Source organism: Piliocolobus tephrosceles, chromosome 20 (assembly GCF_002776525.5).
Source record: "Piliocolobus tephrosceles isolate RC106 chromosome 20, ASM277652v3, whole genome shotgun sequence".
Lineage (NCBI taxonomy): Eukaryota > Metazoa > Chordata > Mammalia > Primates > Cercopithecidae > Piliocolobus > Piliocolobus tephrosceles.
The window spans coordinates 23,315,048-23,338,228 of record NC_045453.1 but is presented as its reverse complement, the minus strand read 5'-3'; the positions used below and the strand labels follow the sequence as shown (position 1 = coordinate 23,338,228).

The following is a 23,181-nucleotide window of genomic DNA, read 5'->3' as shown; positions in this document are numbered from 1 at the left end:
TCTTTCCTGCTGGGCTCAGAGCTGAGAACCAGGATATAGGTGGCCAGGCGCCTCCGTCAGCAGACTCGGGCCTGGGCAGAGTCAGTTTCCCCACCTGTGCACGGGGGAGAGAGAGATCTGTCTCTGCCAGGAGGATGAGTGGACGGTTCTCCCTGGGCTGGCAGAGCAAGCCTCAGACTGAGGGCAGCCGGGGACAGCAGGTCACACTCCCATGGCAGAATGATGCCGAGGTTCCCAGGGTGTCCTAAACACTCTTCCCACCCCCTGCCCCAGTCTCATGAGAGGGCCATGGACCCTGACACTGTGACTACCCTCTGCTAGTCAGGCAGATGCTAGTCACAGCAGCATCGAATCTCAGAAACAGCCCTCGCAGTGGGCAGTATTAGTATCCCCTTTCCTCAGAAAGGGAAATGGAAGCTCAGAGAGGTTACGGAACTTACCCATAATCACAAAGCAAGCATGTGTCCCTGGTCTATGTGATCCCAAAGCCTTTGCTCCTCTGACTCCCACAGCTGCTGTGTGACTTTTCAGTTTCCTGAAGGGGAGAAGAAAACAATTTGCTGTAGAAAAAGCTTCAAGCCAGACTTCAGAAATGCCCAGAGCTGTGAGTTCAGTATCACGGCCCCTGCCCTCCCCTCTCTGTGCAGCGGCCGCACAGTGAGCTGAGCTGCGGTGAGGGTGTGTTAAGAACTTAAAGCAGAAACTCGATTTTGAAATGTTCAAGGACAAGGCCAGAAAGGCTCCTTTGGGGATGGGGTGGAGGTTTCAGTCCATTTAAGTGGGCTGGAGGAGAATTGTAACTTTGCCGGCTGATGGTTAATGTTCCCTTCCCAAGGTATTCATGATTTATGCTGATGCTTTAAAAGAAAATTTAGCCAAGCTAGGTTCAGAGTCCAGGAAACTAAGGACAAGGCTTTCAGGAAAACTTTGTTTGGAGGGGAGGTTAGGAGGGATAGAAGAACACTCCAGATACCTCGCCTCCACTCACCCAAAGGAGAGGTCACCTTATCACATAAGACCATAAGATAGCTCCCCAGGAGGGATCATGCTCCTAAGATGTTTCTTCCTGCGTTCGAAGAAATGGGTGTCCAAGGCTGGGTGTGGTGACTCATGCCTGTAATCCCAGCACTTTGGGAGGCTGAGGTGGGTGGATCACTTGAGGCCAGGAGTTCGAGACCAGCCTGGCCAACATGGCGAAAACCCATTGCTACAAAGAATACAAAAATTAGCCAGGCATGGTGGCACGCGCCTGTAGTCCCGCTACTTGGGAGGCTGAGGAGGGAGAATCGCTTGAACCCAGCAGAGGTTGCAGTGAGCTGAGATGGCACCACTGCACTCCAGCCTGGGCAAGAGTGAGATGCTGTCTTAAAAAAAAAAACAACAAAAAACAAAAACAAAAAGCAAGCAAACAAACAAAAAAACAAAGAAATGGGTGTCTTGGCTGGGTGCGGTGGCTCATGCCTGTAATCCCAGCACTTTCAGAAGTCGAGGCAGGTGGATCACCTGTGGTCAGGAGTTGGAGACCAGCCTGGCCAACAGGCAAAACCCCATCTCTACTAAAAATACAAAAATTAGCTGGGTGTGGTGGTGGGCGCCTGTAATCCCAGCTACTCAGGAGGCCGAGGCAGGAGGATGGCATGAACCTGGGAGGCGGAGCTTGCAGTGAGCCAAGATTGCGCCACTGCACTCCAGCCTGGGCGACAGAGCAAGATTCTGTCAAGAAAAGAAAAGGGAAAGGGAAAGAAAAGAGGGTGTCCTTTCTCTGTATTCTAGGCCTCTTATCTTAGCTGAATTGAAGAAAAATGTGTATTAAGGCCCTAGATATTCACTGTCATGTTAATAAACCCTTCCTTGGTCTCCATTCTGGGGCCTGAATGGAAAAACGAGGGCCTTGGGACTCAGCATTACAAGGAACAAGACCCTGATTTATACCAGCTTAAGCCAAGACAGGAATTTGCTGGCTCATAAAATTTAGACGTCTGGGATTTGGTTTGGCTTTAGGTATAGCCGGATACAGTGAGGTGTGTGGAGATGGGGGCTTTAGGGCTGATTTTCCTTCACCTGGCTTGGAGGAGGTTCCTTGGCTGAACCAGTCATGGTGGCCGGAAGAATGTGGAGGTGACTGTCTGTGTTCTACTCCATGTAACTATGTGCACTGAACAGTGCTGTGGGATCATTCACCAAAAGAAACCCACCCGGAAGGCGCGGTGGCTCACGCCTGTAGTCCCAGCACTTTGGGAGGCCAAGGCGAGTGGATCACGAGGTCAGGAGTTAGAGACCAACTTGGCCAACATGAGGAAACCCCATCTCCATTAAAGATACAAAAAATTAGCCCGGTGTGGTGGTGTGCGCCTGCCATCCCAGCTACTCAGGAGGCCAAGGCAGGAGAATTGCTTAAACCCAGGAGGCGGAAGTTGCCGAGCGCTGAGATCATGCCGTTTCTCTACAGCCTGGGCGACAGGGCAAGACTCCGTCTCAAAAAAGAAAAAGAAAAAGAAAAAGAAAAAGAAAAGGGGTCTCTGAGCCAAGGTAGAGCCAAGTCAGCCAGGCAGGCCTAGGCTCCAGCAATCTTCTTGCCTCAGCCTCCTGAGTAGCTGGGACCACAATCACACATCACCACAACCAGCATTTTTTTTTTTTTTTTGTATTTTTAGTAGAGTCGGAGTTTTGCCATGTTGCTCAAGCTGATCTTCAACTCTAGGGCTCAAGTGATCCTCCTGCCTCGGCCTCCCAAAGGGCTGGGATTACAGGTGTGAGCCGCTGCACCCGGCCAGTACCATGGGTTTTATTTGTTTGTTTTGTTTTGTTTTGTTTTTTGTTTTTTGTTTTGAGACAGGGTCTCGCTCTGTTACCCAGGCTGGAGTGCAGTGGCATGATCTCGGCTCACTGCAACCTCTGCCTCCCGGGTTCAAGTGATTCTCCTGCCTCAGCCTCTCAAGTAGCTGGGATTACAGGCATGCACCACCATGCCTGGCTAACTTTTGTATTTTTAGTAGAGACGGGTTTTTGCCATGTTGGCCAGGCTGGTCTCAAACTCCTAACCTCAGGTGATCCTCCTGTCCTGGCCTCCCAAAGTGTTGGGATTACAGGCGTGAGCCACCATGCCCGGCCGGGTTTCTTCTTTCCCCCCTCTTCTTCACTTCGTGGTAGACACAGCACCCTTTCCTAGTGAGCCCAAACACAGCCTCAGACTCTATCTCAACACTATACCCAAAGCAACCAATATCTCCCACCTTGGCGTTGGAACCTGAGCCAAAACTCTTCACAATTCCTGCTCCAAGCAGAGGGAGATAGAAAAGCGCACTCTGAGCGTTGAGTGATTTGCCCAATGTCACACGGGAACTCAGGCACACAACCCTCCTGACTCAGTCAGCCCCCTTCCTGTGGGATCCTGTCTGGTGTGAGCCTTGAAAGAAGGTCTGTCCCTCAGTGGAGATTTCCACTCCAGGCAGCAGCTGCAGAAACAGACTCAAGGTCAGAGCAAAGCCAACAGCACGACCGCCGACCCAGCTCTCAGGAGTGGCACACAGACAGGTGGGAGGGCTCACAGCCTAGCAGCCACACTGTCCACCACAGAGATCTCACTGGGCTTCATGGTGTCCTACCTTAAATATTAGGTTGGTGCAAAAGTAATTGCAGTTTTTGTCCTTGAAGGTAATATATTGGGACCAGGCGCGGTAGCTCACGCCTGTAGTCCCAGCACTTTGGGAGGCCGAGGCAGATGGATCACATGAAGTCAGGAGTTCGAGACCAGCCTGCCCAACATGGTGAAACCCCGTATCTACTAAAAATACAGAAATTAGCCGGGTGTAGTGGCAGGCGCCTGTAATCCCAGCAAGTCAGGAGGCTGAGGCAGGAGAATCACTTGAACCCGGGAGGCAGAGTTTGCAGTGAGCCAAGACCACGCCATTGCACTCCAGCCTGGGGAATAAGAATGAAACTCTGTCTCAAAAGAGAGAGAGAGAGAGACAGAGAGAGAGAGAGAGAGAGAGAGAGAAAGTATTAAGTAATATATTAGGTGTTCAAGGATTAGATGCAATTAAATCTAATAATGTGCTCGAGTTGACGGCCACTCTCAGATGGTGAGAGAGGCGAGGTATTTTCCTTCTGGGGATGGGGATCAGGGTTGTCTTGGCTGGTGGGACAAATGGCTGGCAGCAGTCTAGGGAAGCCAGAAAGTGGAGAGTAAATCCTGATGTGGCCATTATTCTGCCAGCTCAGCTTTGCCTAATGAAGGGGAGAAAATAGGTGGCAGAGAACTAGCCGCTTGTTTGCCATAGGAAGGTACCGAAAGGCTGTCCTGACCTCTAGGGGCCTCTTGTGATATGAACTTCATCATTTTAGGGAGCTGACCTTGGGGTCATGTGCTCACCACGCCAAGACCTTCACATGCGTTATCCTGATTATTATTCATAGAATAGTTCTGGGAGGCAAGTGGAGTTATTCCCTCTGATCAGATGCTGCACTGGGAGCTTGGAGAGGTGGAGTCGCACTGCCTGACCCTGGCTCTTAGCCACTGTGCCATCTCCACGGGCTGGCAGACACTGTGAAGCGGAACAGAACAGGGTATGTGAGTCACCTGACAATCATTAAGCACGTTGTAGCGAGCAGTAGGTCTGGGTAAGGTGCTGGGAGGCAGCATGTAGGAGTCCCAGCCTCAGGTCACTTGCTGAAAGATAGAGGTGCACTGGAGAAAATGTGGCCTCGGAGGCAGAATCACGTCAGTGAATACCTGTGTGACTCACTCACTTGAGCTCAGGGCCTACAAACAGGTGCAGTCAGCAGTTTGAAAACTTTTTTTTTTTTTTTTGAGACAGTCTCTGTCACCTGGGCTGGAGTGCAGTGGTGAGATCTTGGCCCACTGCAACCTCCACCTCCCCAATTCAAGTGATTCTCCTGGTCTCAGTCTCCAGAGTAACTGGGACTACAGGCATGCGCTATGACACCTGGGTAATTTTTATATTTTTAGTAGAGACAAGGTTTCACCTTGTTGGCCAGGCTGGTCTCGAACTCCTGACCTCAAGTGATCCCCTGCCTTGGCCTCCCAAAGTGTTGAGATTACAGACGTGAGCCACTGTGTCCGGCCTGAAAACTTCTTGTCTAGCATAAACTCCCATTGTACAGGTGAGAAAGCTGAGACTCGGAAAGAATTAACGTCCCCCTTGTCACCATGGCCAGAGAGTGGTGGGATCAGGACTGGGATCCTCCCTGGGGTCCTGGTCCAGTGGATACCCCTGTGGTCCACGAGAGAAGGTATGAGCTGTGATGGAAGGGCAGTGGTGGGCCACCTGAGAGGAGGGTCCTGGGTGGGCAGAGGCATCCAGGCACACCAGATGGAGAAATAGCTTAGGGCACTGTGTCTTGCTATCTGCAACAACTCCCGAGGGGAGGGATGGCAGCGGTCACGGCTGCACCTGTGAAGTCCACCACCTGGGCTCCAACCTAGCCCTGCCACTCTCCAGCCAGTGGCTCTGGGCGAGTCATGTCACCTGCCTGAACCTCCTGGACCTCAGCACCTTCCTCTCAAGTGACATTATCCCACAGCCCATTGCCTGGCCCTTAGTGCCCAGTTTCACCAATATGACCAATTATGACTGCTTATTTGTTTCCATTTGGAAATTTACTTTTTTTTTTTTTTTCTTTTTTTTTTTTTGAGATGGAATCTCGCTCTGTTGCCCAGGCTGGAGTGCAGTGGTGCAATCTCGGCTCACTGCAAGCTCCACCTCCCGGGTTCACACCATTCTCCTGCCTCAGCCTCCTGAGTAGCTGGGACTACAGGCTCACGCCCAGCTAATTTTTTTGTATTTTTTAGTAGAGACGGGGTTTCACCATGTTAGCCAGGATGGTCTCCATCTCCTGACCTCCTGATCCGCCTGCCTCGGCCTCCCAAAGTGCTGGGATTCCAGGCGTGAGCCACCGCGCCCGGCTGGAAATTTACTTTTAATTCCTTTTGGTTTTCCCCTTCTGTGAGGGCTTCTTCTCTAGAGGGTCCTGCCCTGGATGAAGACAAAAGCAGATACTCCCAGGTAGTCTGGGACACACCCACGCCTCCCGTGGGTCTGGAAGTGGCTGAAGGAAAAGTGAGTCTGTGGCTGATCCTTTTCCTCATCAGGAGTCAGCTCCTTGGAGCCTCCAGGGATGTCTGGAGCGGCTGCTGCTTGCGGAACCAGCTGGAAGGGAAATTAGAGGACAGATGTGGCCATAACGGAGGCTGCAGGAGTCAGAGCTTCCCCGCAGTGTAGTGGGACAGGTGCCACGCCTGGAGCCCATCAGCCCCATGTTCAAATCCCAGCGCCGTCACTGCCTGCCTGTCGAGTGGATGTGATTCCTCCCACGGTCGGCTGAACTGGCTATGGACAGCAGCTGTCCCACGCGGGAGCCCAGGGGAAATGGAAATTATCTCTGCCCCAGGCCAGCTTCCCCTTCTCTCCCAGGCCCCGACCTGCCCTTTAGACTCAGGAGTCCCTGCTTCACCCTTTGTCCGGAACCTTTGAGAGACAACACAACTCTGATAACAGCAGTTCCATGGCTGAGAAGGGGTTGTCGTGGGGACAGCGTGTTCCTGCAGCTAAGCCTTAGCCTCTTTGCCTCTCCTCAGAATGCTTCAGACCAGGAAAGGGGAACTTGTCACTTGGGACTTACAGGGACACTGTTTTGAATGTAAACTCTCCCAAAGAGCCTCTGCCTGCTTTAGGGAGGAATGTTTGTTTGGGTTCTATGAATCAGAAACCTACTCTACCAATTTCAGGTTTAAAAAGGATGGGTCACGAGGCTATGGAGATGTTTCTTTTGGTTATTAAAAATATGTTAGGCTGGGTGCGGTGGTACATGCCTGTAATCCCAGCACTTTGGGAGGTAAAGACAGGAGGATTACTCGAGCCCAGGAGTTGAAGACTGGCCTGGGCAACATAGTGAGACTGTGTCCCTACAAACCTACAATTTTTTTTTTAGACAGTCTTGTTCTGTTGCCCAGGCTGGAGTGCAGTGGCATGATTTTTGCTCACTGCAACCTCTGCCTCCCGCGGTCAAGCGATTCTCCTGCCTCAGCCTCCCAAATAGCTGGGATTATATGCATGCACCACCACGCCTGGCTAAGTTTTGTATTTTCAGTAGAGATGGGTTTTCACCATGTTGGTCAGGTTGGTCTCGTACTCCTGACCTCAAGTTATCCACTCACCTCGGCCTCCCAAAGTGCTGGAATTACAGGCATGAGACACTGCACCTGGCCTCTACAAAATTTTGTTTTTTAAATTAGCCAGGTGTGGTGGTTCCTGTAGTTCCAGTCACTTGGAGGGCATAAGTGGGGGGTACTGAGGCGGGAGGATCCCTTGAGCCCAGGAGGTCGAGGCTACAGTGAGCTGTATTTGTGCCACTACACTCCAGCCTGGGTGACAGAGCAAGACCCTATCTCAAAAAAAAAAAAAGTTAAAAAAAAAGAAAAAGTTAAATCCCAGAAAACCCAATGACACTAATTTAAAGGAAGATTTGTTGGTTCATGTAACGGAAAGCTCAGGGGTAGTGCTATGATTTGGATAGGGGGTGTCTGTCTCCACCAAAACTCATGTTGCAATTCGATCCCCAATGTGGCAGTGATGGGAGTCGGGGCCTAGTGGGAGGTGTTTGGGCTATGGAGGTGAATTCCTCATGAATGGCTTGGAAGTGCCACCCTCTCACTAGTGAGTGAGTTCTTGCTGTCACTCTCGTGAGACTGAATTGGTTCTCCATCTAACCCATTGCTGTGAGAGTGGGTTATTACAAAGCCATGATGACCTTCAGGTTTTCCCCTGTTTTGCAGTCTCCCTTCTGTTTTCCCTTTTCCTGAATGTGGTGATGCAACGTTTACACGTTGCAGAAGTCAGGGCCATCCCTTTAAATGTCTCAGCCTGCAGAATTCTAAAATGAAATAAGCCTCTTTTCTTTATACATTACCCAGTCACAGGTATTCTTTTATAGCAACACAAAATGGACTAAGACAAGTAGCATGGGTTTCAGGTGAAGCTTGATCCAGCCACTTAGCTCTGTCACTGGGATCCAGAATCCCACAGCACCTGCTCCTCTTTCTATATGGATGTACTCCCAGAATGACCACCCCACATCTAGGTATCCATGACCTTTTAGCTCAAGTAGCTGAACCAGCAGGAACATCCTGTGTCTCTTGATTCACATTTCTGAGGGAGGGAATCCAGTACCCAGGCTCATCCTTTTGGGGCATGCATCTGAAGTCGTGTTTGTGGCCGGTGAGTGAATGGTCTCTCCTGGGTCCGGTGTCCGTAGCCTATTCAGTCATCAGTGGCCAGACCATGTGGGTCACGTGCCTCCTCCACCTCCTCAGAGACAGGGTGTCTGAGAAGGGGTCACAAACATGTCAGTCACCCTAATACCTTCCCAGAAAAGTCAGGACTCAGCTGGTGAGTCTCCAAGGACCCTGTAACTCCTCCCTGGCCGGGAAACCACCCAAAGAGGACTATTTTGGTCTTGATTTGTAACTTTGGGAGAATTTTAAGTTTGGTTCTGGTTAGAATTTTTTTTTTTTTTTTTTTTTTTTTTTGAGACAGAGTTTTGCTCTTGTCACCTAGGCTGGAATGCAATGGTGCAATCTCGGCTCACTGCAACCTCCACTCCCATCCGCCTCCCGGGTTCAAGTGATTCTCCTGCCTCAGCCTCCCGAGTAGCTGGGATTACAGGTGCCTGCCACCAGGTCCGGCTAATTTTTGTATTTTTAGTAGAGACGGGGTTTTGCCATGTTAGCCAGGCTGGTCCTGAACTCCTGACCTCAGGTGATCCACCCCCGTCAGCCTCCCAAAGTGCTGGGATTACAGTCGTGAGCCACTACACCCGGCCCTGGTTAGAATTTTTATGCCTGGATATTTCCTGATGTTTTGTTTCTGGTTCATTCAGGAGGAGAAATTCAGACTTCGGTTCGGGAAATGGTTTTAATCACTGTCCCCAAGAAATCGGCCAACAAGTACATGTGTCCACCATCAGGTGGAAAACCCAGAATCATTTTCAGATGGCTGTTAACCAGCGGCAGGATGGCTTCTGCAAGCAAATGCTGTATTATTATTTTTTTTATTTCATACCAGGAAAAGGGTTTTATCTTCAAAACAATGTATCCACGTCACTAATCGGTCTGGAAGAACTTGTTTGGCCAAATTTAGAACCCACAATAAGGTCAGAGAGAATAAATTTAGAACTGAACTCTGAGCTCTCAGGACCAGCAGTTCCGTTTGGCACTGTGTACTTGCTAACTCCATCTGCCACCCTGAGCTTGACTGTATTTCCCCTTTACCTCCCAGGTCCACCAGAATTTGCAGGATAACGTAGCCTTGGAGAGTAAGACCTGGCATCTAAACCTGTCTTCACCATTTAGAAGCTGTGTGACTCTAGGAACGTGTTTCACCTCTCTGAGCCTTAGTTTCATCATCTTTTAAAGAAGGATGGAGGGTAATAATAACATCTTATAAAAGAACACACTGCAAAGATTGATTAGAATTTTTTTTTTTTTTTTTTGAGACAGACTCTCACTCTGTTTCCCAGGCTGCAGTGCAGTGGGGCAGTTACAGCCCACTGTAACGTTGATCTCCTGAGTCTAATCAATCCTCCCACCTCAGCCTCCTGAGTAGTAGGCATGTGCCACCACACTTGGCTAATTTTAAAAGTTTTATTTTGTAGAGGTAGGATCTCACTCTGTTGTCCAGGCTGGTCTTGAACTCCTGGGCTCAAGCAATCCTCCCAGCTTGGCCTCCCAAAGTGCTGGGATTACAGGTGTGAGCCACTGAGCCCAGCTCAAACATTCTGATTTCTGTCTCTGAATTTGATACTCTAGGAACCTCATATAAAAGGAATCATACAATATTTGTCCTCGTGTAATGGGCATGTTGTCTTAGCATAATGTCTTCATGCTTCATCCATGTTGTCACATGGGTCAAAATTTTCTTCCTTTTTAAGGCTGAATAATATCTCCTTGCATATATACATACCATATTTTGTTTATCTATTCATCTGTCAATGGACATTTGGGTCTCTTGCACCTTTTGGCTATGATGGATAATATGGCTATGAATATAGATGTACAAATATTTGTTAGAGTCCCTGCTTTTGCTTCTTTTGGGTATATACCCAGAAGTTTGATTAAGACATTTTATGGAGGCTGGGTGTGGTATCTTACACCTATAATCCCAGTACTTTGGGAGGCCGAGGTAGGAGGATCACTTGAGCCCAGGAGTTCGAGACCAGCCTGGGCAGCATACTGAGGCCCTGTTGCTACAGAAAAAAAAAAAAAAAAAAAAAAATTAGCCAGGCATGGTGGTGCACCTGTAGTCCTAGCTACTTAAAAGGGAGGCTGATGCAGAAGGATCCCTTAAGCCCAAGAGTTCAAGGTTGTAGTGAAGTATGATCGCACCACTGCACTCCAGCCTGGGCAACAGGTAAGACTCTGTCTCTCTCTAAAAAATGAAAAAGATATTTACCCTATGTTTGGCATATAGTTAACAGTTAACACATTGTAGCCAATAAAACCAGTATTAGAAAAATACTCGGTGAAATTTTTAAAGTGCAGATTTAAGAATGAGATGTCATTTTTGCCTGTCAAATTAACAATAACTAAAAGGTAATAATCTTCAATGCAGCTGGGATGTGGTAAGATGGGTCTCTCTCTCTCTCTCTCTCTTTTTTTTTTTTTTTTTTTTGAGATGGAGTCTCACTCTGTTGCCCAGGCTAGAGTGCAGCAGTGTGATCTCGGCTCACTGCAACCACCACCTCCCAGGTTGAAGCAATTCTCCTGCCTCAGCCTCCCGAGTAGCTGGGATTACAGGCATGTGCCACCATGCCTGGCTAATTTTTGTATTTTTAGTAGAGATGAGGTTTTGCCATGTTGGCCAGGCTGGTCTCGAACTCCTGACCTCAAGTGATCCACCTGCCCAGGCCTCCTAAAGTGCTGGGATTATAGGCGTGAACCACCACGCCTGGCCTCTTTCTTTGTGTGTGTGGAGAGATGGGGTCTCACTATGTTGCCAGGGCTGGTCTTGAACTCCTGGGCTCAAGCGATCCTCCCACCTCGGCCTCCCAAAGTGTTGGGACTATAGGCATGAGCCGCCTCGCTTGGCCATAGGGTTCTCTCATACACATCTATAGCTAATCTTTCTAGAAAGCAACTTGCAGTGCTAAGTGTGGTATATCAAGGCTCTTGGAAGTGATCATACTGTTTGATCAATCATTTAACTTCTGAGAATTCATCCTAAAGACAGAGCCTCAAACATAGATCAAGATTTGAGTCTAGAGATGTTTATCACAGCAATCTTTATAATATTGTGGAAGCAACCCCTATTTCCATCCATAGGAAACGGTTTAAAAACTAATGTATGGACTATTTTGCAGTCATTAGAAATGCTTGGCTGGGCACGGTGGCTCATGCTTGTAATCCCAGCACTTTGAGAGGCCGAGGCGGGCGGATCACGAGGTCAGGAGATCGAGACTATCCTGGCTAACACGGTGAAACCCTGTCTCTACTAAAAAATGGAAAAAATTAGCCAGGTTTGCTGGCGGGCGCCTGTAGTCCCAGCTACTCGGGAGGCTGAGGCAGGAGAATGGCGTGAACCCGGGAGGCAGAGCTTGCAGTGAGCCAAGATCACGCTACTGCACTCCAACCTGGGCGACAGAGCGAGATTCCATCTCAAAAAAAAGAAATGCTTATGAGTTGGCTGGGCGCGGTGGCTCACACCTTGTAATCCCAGCACTTTGGAAGGCCAATGTGGGTGGATCACGATGTCAGGAGTTTGAGACCAGCCTGACCAATGTGGTGAAACCCCGTCTCTACTAAAAGTACAAAAATTAGCCGGGTGTGGTGGCGGGTGCCTGTAATCCCAGCTACTCAGGAGGCTGAGGCAGGAGGATCATTTGAACACAGACAGGAGTTTGAGGCCAGCCTGGGCAACACAGCAAGGCTCTGCCTCTAAAATGAGGCAATGAAACAGGAAACTGTATACACTATATTGTTTTATGAAAAAGAGATAAAAATTGTATATATTTCTTCTCTAAAATAGGTACCGTTTGCATTTACTGTTGCTGAACCTTCACTAAGCTCTATATATACTTTCTCTTGTTTACTCCTCCCAACAATCAAAGAGGTAGGTACTATTGTTACACCATTTTACAGATGAGGAAACAGAGGTTCCAAGTGGTGACATGATTCTCAGGGTTACACAGCCAGCAAGTAGCAGAGCTAGGATTCAAACCCAGGCCCATCAACTCCAAAGAGTAGAAAAGAAGAGGACAGCCTGGCCAACATGGTGAAACCCTGTCTCTACTAAAAATACAAAAATTAGCTGGGCGTGGTGATGCGGGCCTGTAGTCCCAGCTGCTCAGGAGGCTGAGGCAGGAGAATCGCTTGAACCCAGGAGGCAGAGGTTGCAGTGAGCCGAGATCACGCTACTGCACTCCAGCCTGGGCAACAGTGAGACTCCGTCTCAAAAAGGAAAGAACAATTCTGCAGTCAACCCTAACCTAACCATAGGAGTGACTTTTACTTTCTTCTTCATACTTGTCTGTATTTTTTTCCCAAACTGGGAGGAGATAGAGGGAGCAATTTACTAGATAAAAAGGGAAAGAAAGAAAGAATTGCTGGTTTCAAGCAGGCATTTTTGAAGATAAAACATGAAGGTCTTGTGCCTCATGCCACGAACTCAGTTCGTGTTCATCTTTTTTCTGGTTAAAGAAGAGCAGAGTGTCCTGGCTGAGTCTTTTGGCTGATTGCTTAATAACGGGAGGGTGTGCTGTGGACACACACACACACACATAACGGGAGGGTGTGCTGTGGACACACACACACACACACACACACAGCCCACGCCAACCGAGACAGGAGGGAGACAAAACCCAGCAGTAGCCAAAACTCTGCTAGATCGATGCAGACTGTTACAGGCGCAGCTTTCCAAAAAGCAGAGCTCAGTGAAATAAATATTTTTCCTGTGAGAAGAGGCTTAAGTCGGCGATCTTAACAACCCCCCAATTTATTCCAGATCCACTCAGAGCAGCTGGCGTCAGCGGGCCCATCTTGATACACTTAGGTTTGCTTGCTAACTGCAGTGAGCCTGTGTGTCTGGCTGCTTTCACCCACTGGGCAGTGTGCCCTGGGGCACTGGGCAGGGGGGCAAGGAGGAGTTTGTCCCTGGGGAACCCTCTTCCCACTCCCTCTCAGCTCCCCACAACTTCTGGGGATTTCTTACTTTTTTTTCCCCCTGTAAAACCACTATTTAATCTAAACTGGAGGCCTGAGAACTCAACCTCTTCTTGGCAAAAGGCTCCATTCTCTTAGTCTTGGAGACAATATGCAGGAAAAATGTACAGTCAGGGACTCAGGAAACATACAAATGGAAAGTCTAGGTTACCTCAAAAAGCGGGAGCTTCACTACCCAGGGAGAAATTCATTGATTGGTTCATTTACTTGCTCACTCAACAATGGTTGGCTGGGTGCAGTGGCTCATGCCCGTAATCCCAGCACTTTAGGGGGCCGAGCTGGGCGAATGGATGGCTTGAGGCCAGGAGTTTGAGACCAGCTTCAACAACATAGCGAAACCCCATCTCTACTAAAAATACCAAATGTAGCTAGTGTGGTGGTGCGTGCCTGTAGTCCCAGCTACTCGGGGAGTTGAGGTGGGAGAATCACCTGAGTTTGGGAAGTTGAGGCTGCAGTGAGTGGTGTTGGTGCCATTGCATACCAGCCTAGGGGAAAGATTGAGATGCTGTCTCAAAACAAACAAACAAACAAAAACCACCAAACATGCAAAAAAAAAAAAAAAAGCAATGCTTAATTGAATCACCTCCTAAGTGTAAGATGTGGAACAAAGCTGATATACGAGAGGACAAAGCCACTGGAGATACAGATTAATTCATTCATCTATCCCTCCATTCATTCGTTCATGGAAATTTGCTGAGTGCCTCCTACATGTTAGGTCCTCTCCTCCTAGTGCTGGGGACTTAGCAGTGAACCACGCAGACAAAAACCCTGCCTCCTGAGTGGGTCATGAGGTCAGGAGTTCGAGACCAGCCTGGCCAACAGAGTGAAACCCCGTCTCTACTAAAAATACAAAAATTAGCCGGGCGTGATGGTGGGCACCTGTAGTCCCAGCTACTTGGGAAGCCGAGGCAGGAGAATCAATTGAACCTGGGAGGTGGAGGTTGCAGTGAGCCAAGATTGCGCCACTGTACCCCAGCCTGGGCAACAAGAGCAAAATTTCATCTAAAAAGAGAAAAAACCCTGCTTCCTAGTACTTGCCTCCTAGTACTTCTAGTTGAGATGACAGACATCAGACAAGGACAAGGTAAGGTATAAAAAGTCAGATGGTATTAAACACTAAAGAGAAAAATAAAGCAGGAAAAGGGAATTGGGAGATGCGGGCTCGGTGGTCACGCTTACAGATGAGGGGCCAGGAAAGGCTTCATGAGAGGGTATACTGAAGTCACAACCTGCAGGAGATGAGGGGAGCGCATTAAATAACAGTGACCCCTGGATCACGCAAGTCCCTTTTCAATGATCTTTCAGTGCTGATTATGCCTGTGAGAAATATCCCAGGCGGGTGGATTGCTTGACTCCAGGAGTTTGAGACCAGTCTGGGCAACATGGCAAAACCCTGTCTCTACAAAAAAATACAAAAAGTAGCCGAGTATGGTGGTGCATGCCTGTAGTCCCACGCACTTGGGAGGCTGAGGTGGGAGAATTGCTTAAACCCAGGAGGCAGATGTTTCAGTGGGCCAAGATGGCACCACTGTACTCTAGCCTGGACAACAGAGGGAGACCCCGTCTCAAAAAAAAAAAAAAAAAAAGCCAAGTGTGGTGGCATATGCCTGTAATCCCAGGAGGCTGAGGCAGGAAAATTGCTTGAACCCAGGAGGCAGAGGTTACAGTGAGCCTAGATCGTGCCGCTGCACTCCAGCCTGAGTAATAGAGGGAAACTGTCTCAAAAAAAAAAAAAAAAAAAAAAAGTATAGAATTTAGTGGGGTTTTTTTTGTTTTTGTTTTGTTTTTTGGCATATTCACAAAGCTGTGCAACCATCACCACTAGCAGTTTTACCCCAAAAAGAAACCCCATACCTATTAGTGATGACTCCCATTCTCCCCTCCCCCAATGTCTGGCAATGACTGATCCACTTTCTGTCTCTCTGGATTTGCCTGCTCTGCACTTGAATGTCAGCGGAGTCATACCTTCTGTGGCCTGCTGTGTCTGGCTTCTTTCACTTAGAGTACCGTTTTCAAGGTTCATCTGTCTCAGAGCCTGCATCAGGGCCTGGTCCCTTTTATACGGCCCTATAGTGTCCCTTTGTATGACTGTCCCACATTTTGTTTACCCACTCATCAGCTCATAAACATTTGAGCTGTTTTTACTTCTTGGCTACTATGAATAATGCTGCCCTGAATGTCTGTGTACAGGTTTTGCGTGGACATATGTTGACATTCCTCTTGGATGTATACTTAGGAGTGGAATTGCCGGGTCGCATTTACATGTAACCATTTGCTTAATTTCATACTTAACCATTTGAGGAACTGCCAAGCTGTTTTCCAAACAGCTACGCCCTCTTGCTTGTCACCAGCAGCGTACCAGGGTTTCAGTTGCCCCACATCCTCTCCAGCGCTTGCTGTGGTCTGTCTTTTAGATGATGGCCACCCTAGTATGTGTGCAGTGGTATCTCCCTGGGGATTTGAGCTGCATGCCCAGTCGTCAGGACTTCGGTCAAGGCTGTGCTTATGGGTATAGAGAGGGCTCGGCGATTTCTTTTTTCTTTCCTTTTCTTTTTTCTTTTCTTTCTTTCCTTTTTTTTTTTTTTTTTTGACAGAATCTCTCTCTGTCACCCAGGCTAGAGTGCTGTAGTGCAATCTTGGCTCACTGCAGCCTCCACCTCCCAGGCTCAAGCGATTTTCCTGTCTCAGAATCCCAAGTAGCTGGGATTACAGGCGCCCACCACCACGCCTGGCTAATTTGTGTATTTTCAGTAGAGATGGGGTTTCACCATGTTGGCCAGGCTGGTCTTGAACTCCTGACCTCAAGTGATTCACCTGCCCCAGCCTCCCAAAGTGCTGGGATTATAGACATGAGCCACTGTGCCCAGCCTCAGTGATTTCTTGAGGGACAGCAGGTGGGGCCTCAGGGTTTGGAGCCTGGGAGGATTTGGGGGTGGGATAGGCCTGGGGAGAGTACATGCCAGGGACAGAACTGGGAGACTGGACCCACTCTTCCTGGGCCCAGGGCCACCTCCTCCCTTAAAGGTGTGAGGCCTTGGTCTCAGGTTTCATTTAGACCAAGAGAAAGAGGTTCCACAGCAGAACTCTAAATACAAATCCTTCCTCAGGGAAGCCAATGCAAAGGGAGTCTTGAGGAGGGAGCTCCACTCAGGCCTATGCCAGACTCCAAGGGGGAGTTCAAAGACATAAGGTCTTGTCTTTGCCCCGCCGTGTCCACAAGAACATAACGCATGTACCATCTACTTTCCCCAAAATTGTGGTTTTTCTGTTCAGGTTCCTGATTCCCTAATTGGCCTGTAGCTTCCAGAGCGGCAGATCTGGGCTCCTCCCTATCTTCTTTGGTGTGTGGGCAGTTCATTGAAGAACACTGGTGCATTGGTGTTGGTTCTCAGCTGGTTTCTAATATTTAACATATACAGTGTTTCTTGAGCTATTACTATGTGTCCTTACGACACATACCCTGCTTTGATGATTTCCGTGCATTTTATTTCCACTGCTATTTCACAGAGGAGGAAACCGGGGATATAAGAGGTGAGCAAGGGAGTGTGGACAACATTCCACAGCCAGTGGATGGAATTGCCAAGATTCGAGCATCGTTCCGTCTGACTCCAGAGCCCTTGTCTCTAACCACCAGACTATACTGGGAGGGTAGATTGAGTAGGAGCCTTCCATTTTCAGGCTTCCTTGACAGAGGGTGTATTAGTTTTCTATGGCTGTGTAACAAATGATCCCAGACCTAGCAGCTTAAAACAATATCCATGTATGAGCTCACAGCTGTATTGGTCCAGAGTCTGGCATGGCTGAGTTCTCTGCTCATCATGAGGCTGAAATGCAAGATGCTGGTCAGGCTGAGTCTTGTCTGGAGGATCTGGGGACAAATCCCCTTCCAAGGTCATTCAGTTCCATGGGGCCATAGGACTGAGGTCCCCATTTCCTTGCTAGCTGTCACTGGGGGGCTCTTTGCAGCGTCTAGAGGCCTCCCGTATTCCCCACCATGTGGCCACCTTCATCTCCAAAGCCTGCAATGGAAAATCTCTCTCACGCTGAATCCCTCTCATACTTTGAACCTCCTTGGCCAGTAAGAGCCAGTATTATAGGAGGCTGAGGCAGGAGAATCGCCTGAACCCGGGAGGCAGAGGTTGCAGTGAGCCGAGATCATGCCACTGCACTCCAGTCTAGGCCACAGAGCGAGAGTCGGTCTCAAAAAAAAAAAAAAAAAAAAAAGCCAGTCCTATTTGAGGGCTCTCTAATTAGGTCAGGCCCACCCAGGCTAATCCCCCTTTTGTCATGTACGGTAACCATGGCAGTCAGATCATAAAATTCCCAGGTTCTGCCCACAATCAAAGGGGTGGAACCTGTGAATATGATGGGCTTAGAGAAGTAGAGCGTCTTTGGGATCATCTTAATATGCCACTCACAGGGACTGGGGAAGGTCTTGGGTGCTGATAATAACAATAGCAATAGTAATAGTGATATTAGTACTTCTTTTCCTTTGCTTAGAACTTTGTGGATTACAGACTGATTCTACATCTGTAATCCTGCAGGAGGCTGTGATGGACTGAATGGGTCACTCTGAAATTCATATGTTGAGGTTGGACGTGGTGGCTCACACCTGTAATCCCAACACTTTGGGAGGCCAACGTGGGCAAATTGCTTAAGCCCACGAGTTCAAGACCAACCTGAGCAACATGGTGAAATCTCTTCTCTACTAAAAGTACAAAAAGTTAGCTGGGTGTGGTGGTGCATGCCTGTGGTCCCAGCTACTCAGGAGGCTGAGATGGGAGGATTGTTTGAGCCCGGGAGGTGGAGGTTGCAGTGACCAGAGATTGCGCCAGTGCATTCCAGCCTGGCGACACTGTGTGAGACACTATCTCAAAAAAAAAAAAAAATTCCTATGTTGAACCCAAACCCCTATGTGCTGTGATTAGGAGGTGGGGCCTTTGGGAGGTGAACAGATCTTGAAAGTGGAGGCGTCGTGAATGGGATTAATGGGATTAGTGCTCTTATAGCAGAGGTTCCAGAGTGTTCTCTTGCCTCTTCCCTCCAAGTGGGGATGAAATGAGAGGACCATAGTCTGCAACCTGGACGACGGCTCTCACCAGAACCTGACTATGCAGTCACCCTGATCTCCAACTCCTTGCCTCCAGAACCATGAGAAATAACCCCCAACCCCCACCCGCCGGCTTATGGTTCTCTGTTACACACAGACTATTGGCTGTAACGTATGTGCCTGTATCCCCATTTCACCCATGGGGTGAGTACAGCTCAGACAGGAGACTGCCTAGCTAGCCCGGCTGGGCCTGGAGCCCAGATCTTTTGACCCCAGGCCAGGGCTTTTGGCGCCCAGAGCATCCCCTGCCCCCAATGGAAGCCTCAAACCTCATTACCATCTTTGGAAGGGGGCAAAGTATCTGCTTCCAGCCAGCCTAGCCCTCGGGGAGCACTTCCCTGTAAACTCACCCCATTGGGTCATCCAAATGGCTTTTACAGGAATTGCCTGTGGGCGAGCAACCTCACCTCATTAAGCAGGAAAAGCAATAAAGCCCGAGGGCTGCAGAATCAGGATAGCTCCTGGGCAGGAAGGGCCCAGTCCCTGGGAGGGGGGCGGACAGGCAGACTGGGCCAGGCTTGGCTGTATGGCCAAGACCAAGGGTCCATGCTCTCCAGAGGCGAAAGTGTCAGGACTGTCACCATTGTCCCACCTCTGAGTGTGCCAGGCATCCTTCCCGGGGGCCTACATTTTTTTTTGAGTCGGCTTGCTCTGTAGCCAGGCTGGAGTGCAGTGGCATGATCTCAGCCCACTGCAACCTCTGCCTCCTGGGTTCGGGCGATTCTCCTGCTTCAGCCTCCTGAGTAGCTGGGATTACAGGCACCCACCACCACACCTGGCTAATTTTTGTATTTTTAGTAGAGACGGGGTTTTGCCATGTTGGCCAGGCTCGTCTCCAACTCCTAACCTCAGGTGATCTGCCAACCTCGGCCTCCCAAAGTGCTGGGATTATAGGCATGAGCCACCGTGCCCCGCCCCTAATTCAATAACATCATATCCTTATAAGAAGAGAGAAGACCTGTGAAGACAGAGACACTGGGAAGTACCATGGGACAACAGAAGCAGAGATTGGCATCATGCAGTTACAAGACCAGAAATGTCAAGGATCAGTGGCCATCACGGGGAGCTCAGAAGAGGCAAGGAAGGATTCTTTCCTAGATCCTTTAGAGCAGGGGTCCCCAACCCCTGGGCCATGGACTTGCACTCGTCCATGGCCTGTTAGGAACTGGGCCACAGAGCAGGAGGTTAGCAGCAGGCAAGTGAACGGAGCTTCATCTGTATTTAGAACCACTCCCCATCGCTTGCGTTACCTCCTGTCAGATCAGTGGAGGCATTCGATTCTCAAAGGAGCACAAACCCTGTTGTGAGCTATGCATGCGAGGGATCTTGGCTGCATGCTCCTTATGAGAATCTAATGCATGATCATCTATCACTGTCTCCCATCACTCCCAGATGGGAACATCTAGTTGCAGGAAAACAAGCTCAGGCTCCCACTGATTCCACATTATGGAATGTGAGTTGTATAATTATTTAATTATATATTACAATGTAGTAGTAGAAATAAAGGGCACAATGAACGTAATGCACTTGAATCACCCCAAAACCACCCACCCAACCCCAACCCTGGTCAGTGGAAAAATTGTCTTCCACAAAACTTGTCCCTGGTGCCAAAAAGGTTGGGGACCGCTGCTTTAGAGGGAGCATGGCCCTGTCAACACCTTGATTTGGACTTCTAACCTCCAGAACTCGAAGACAATAAGTTTCCCTTGTTTTAAGCCACCCAGTTAGTAGCATTTTTTTTTTTTTTAACAACAGCCCCAGGAAACCATAGAGTAATCTGAAATATTTATTTATTTATTTATTTATTTATTTATTTATTTTTTGAGATGGAGTTTTGCTATTGTCACCCAGACTGGAGTGCAGTGGCATGATCTCAGCTCACTGTAACCTCTGCCTTCCAGATTCAGGCGATTCTCCTGCCTCAGCCTCCAGAGTAGCTGGGATTACAGGTGCCCACCACCACGCCCAGCTAATTTTTATATTTTTAGTAGAGATGGGGGTTTCTCCATGTTAGTGAGACTGGTCTAAAACTCCTGACCTCAGGTGATCCACCCGCCTTAGCCTCCCAAAGTGCTGGGATTACAGGTGTGAGCCACCGTACCCGGCCACTACCCTGGATTTTAACCTTAGCAGCACAAAGTGGTAAGATAAGCTATACATTATAGTTTGTATTTTCCTTTCAATGAAGAGAAAAAGAGCAAGTCCTCGCAATTGAAAGTAACTGTAAGCTAATTCAGTGGCTTCCTATGTATAGATGAGGAACTGGAGGCTCAAAGAGGATAAGTGACTTGTCCAAGATCACATAGTGAGAATGAGGCAAAGGCTAGACTTGAACTTGTGTTGATTCCAAGGCCTCTGCTCACCTCTGTGTCAGTCTGTGGTTGTGTATCTCACAGGTTATTGGCATGTCTGTAAAGAGTCCCAACATCCTAGTCCCTGATGTCACTTTTCTTTTTTTCCTTTTGAGATGGAGTTTCGCTCTTGTCGCCCAGGCTGGAGTCCAGTGGTGTGATCTCAGCTCACTACAACCTCCACCTCCCAGGTTCAAGTGATTCTCCTGCCTCAGCCTCCCAAGTAGCTGGGATTACAGGCGCCCACCACCATGCCTGGCTAATTTTTGTCTTTTTAGTAGAGACAGGGTTTTGCCATGTTGGCCAAGCTGGTCTTGAACTCCTGACCTCAGGTGATCTGGCCGCCTCAGCCTCCCAAAGTGTTGATTACAGGCATGAGTCACTACACCCGGTCCCCTTTTCTTTTTCACATGAGCTCAAAACTTAGTACTATCCATTTCCTTATGGGAACTACCTATGCTAGCCACATTTCCTGTAATATGAGCCCCTGTGAAGCAAGCCTTCTTTCCCTGGTGATCCTCATTACAAAACTGGAGATGCATTCCCAACAAAATCATCTCCCAGTAGACCCAAGTAAGAATGTTTGGCAAAGTAGAAATTAATTAATAAACAACTTGTAGCACACAAACTCTAGTGTCTGCCTGGAATGTTTTGCAACACTTTTGAAAATTCTAGAATTACAATCCTAGCACAAGCTGTTTATTTCAGGCTCTTAGGCCACATACATATCTCACATGCTTAAGAATCTACTGACTCCACTCTGAGCATCAGGAATGGAGCCTCTCTTCCTTTTGTGTGGGCATTTATAGCGGCTGGTAGAGCAGGGCTGCAATACCTGGGAAGACCAGGAGGGGTCTGCTTCCAACAGGAAATGGATTTAAGGCTGAAGGTTCTTGAAATTCAAGACTTTGGGTTCTAGAAAATAAGTCTGTTCCTTTGGGAGGAAATCCACTCTCCTCAGGATGTAGGTTAACCATCTGACTTAAATTCGCTCAGTCCTGAGCCAGATGTGGTGGCTCCCACCTGTAATTCTAGCACTTCGGGAGGCCCAGGAGGGTGAATCGCTTGAGCTCAGGAGTTTGAGACCAGACTGGGCAACATTGCAGCAAAACCCTGTCTCTAACCAAAAATACAAAAATCTTCTGGCATGGTGGTGCACACCTATGGTCCCAGCTACTCAGGAGGCTGAGGCAGGAGGATCACTAGAGCCCAGAAAGTTGAGGTTGCAGTGAGCTGTGACCGCACCACTGCACTCCAGCCTGGGCGACATAGTGAGACCCTGTCTATAAATAAACAAATACATAAATACATGAAGTTGCTCAGTCCTGGGAATGGAACAAAGATGTGAAAGAAAATCTGACTTTTCCTGCCTCCCTACCTAGACACGATCCTGCCCCAGGGAGGCACTTCAGCTGGGGTCAGAGTGCCTGGGACAGTCTCCCTCTCCAATAGGCACCAGGATGAAAAAGAAACTGCATATTTCACTGTCAAAAGAAAAACCAGAACAGCATGCCGGCTTGATGTGTCTCTTGTAAATTGTTTACCTCTGGAGGACCAGATGGCCCATCTCTTGTTGAACCCTTGACCACTTCCCGTGCTATTAACAGCCTCCACTAGCAAACAGACCCGGCTCCACTGGCTCACGTGGCTGTGCGGGAGTCCCAAGGCCGGCTGGCCTGTGGGGAGTTGTGGGCATTCCAGAGGGCTGACTCAGCAGTCCTGGGCTCTGGATGCTTGAGGAAATGCAAGACAGGAAGGATCTAGGTTAGGCAAATGGTCAGGTGTGGCAGGGATGGACAGACAGCAGCTGGAGGGAGCAGGGATGGGCCTGAACTGCCCATGCCTACAGGGTTCCCAGTGCCCTTAGGCTATGGCCCTAGCATCTCACCCACCTACAGGGTCCTTCTAACATAGTCCCCGTTCACCTCACCCGCTCACCTCTTACCACTCAGATGCCTTGGAATGTCAGCCTTTCCCCTGGCCCCATCTCGCCCTGGCCACGTGTTGGGTGGAGTGGGAGAGGCCGCATCTCCTGCTGCTGCCTTATAGACCTGGGGAGGATCCACAGACACAGGATGGATTGTGAACAGGCTTTGTCCTGACTATGACATGATCTGCCTGTGATTTATTTTTGAGGGGTAGAACGGGACACAATGGTGCTCTTGCCTTCCTGGGCAGTGGGCAGCGAGCTTTTGGCCGTCCCTGCCTGGGCTCCATCCTTAGACACCACAGAGCAAGGCCTCTCTGGAGCTGGCTGCTGGAATTTTTTTGTAAACTACTTTATAATAAGAAATAGGGGCAGGGTGCGGTGGCTCACGCCTGTAATCCCAGCACTTTGGGAGGCTGAATTGCCTGAGGTCAGGAGTTCGAGACCAGTCTGGTCAACATGATGAAACCCTGTCTCTACTTAAAATACAAAAAAATTAGCTGGGCTTCGTGGCGTGTACTTGTAATCCTAGCTACTCGGGAGGCTGAGGCAGGGGAAT

The 23,181-nt window shown here is 48.9% G+C and overlaps 1 protein-coding gene and 1 long non-coding RNA gene across 2 annotated transcripts in view; one reads left to right on the top strand and one right to left on the bottom strand.

The window, feature by feature from the left end:
• Positions 1–23,181, top strand: part of RIPOR3 (RIPOR family member 3) — a 104,861-nt gene that overhangs the window by 23,211 nt on the left and 58,469 nt on the right. The gene's annotated exons all lie outside the window — the stretch shown is intronic.
• LOC111521028 lies at positions 7,900–22,654 on the bottom strand. The gene is made up of 3 exons (XR_002724833.1): positions 22,634–22,654; positions 22,240–22,428; positions 7,900–8,324 (listed from the first exon to the last, which is right to left on the bottom strand). It is a non-coding gene; the product is annotated as an uncharacterized LOC111521028 (long non-coding RNA).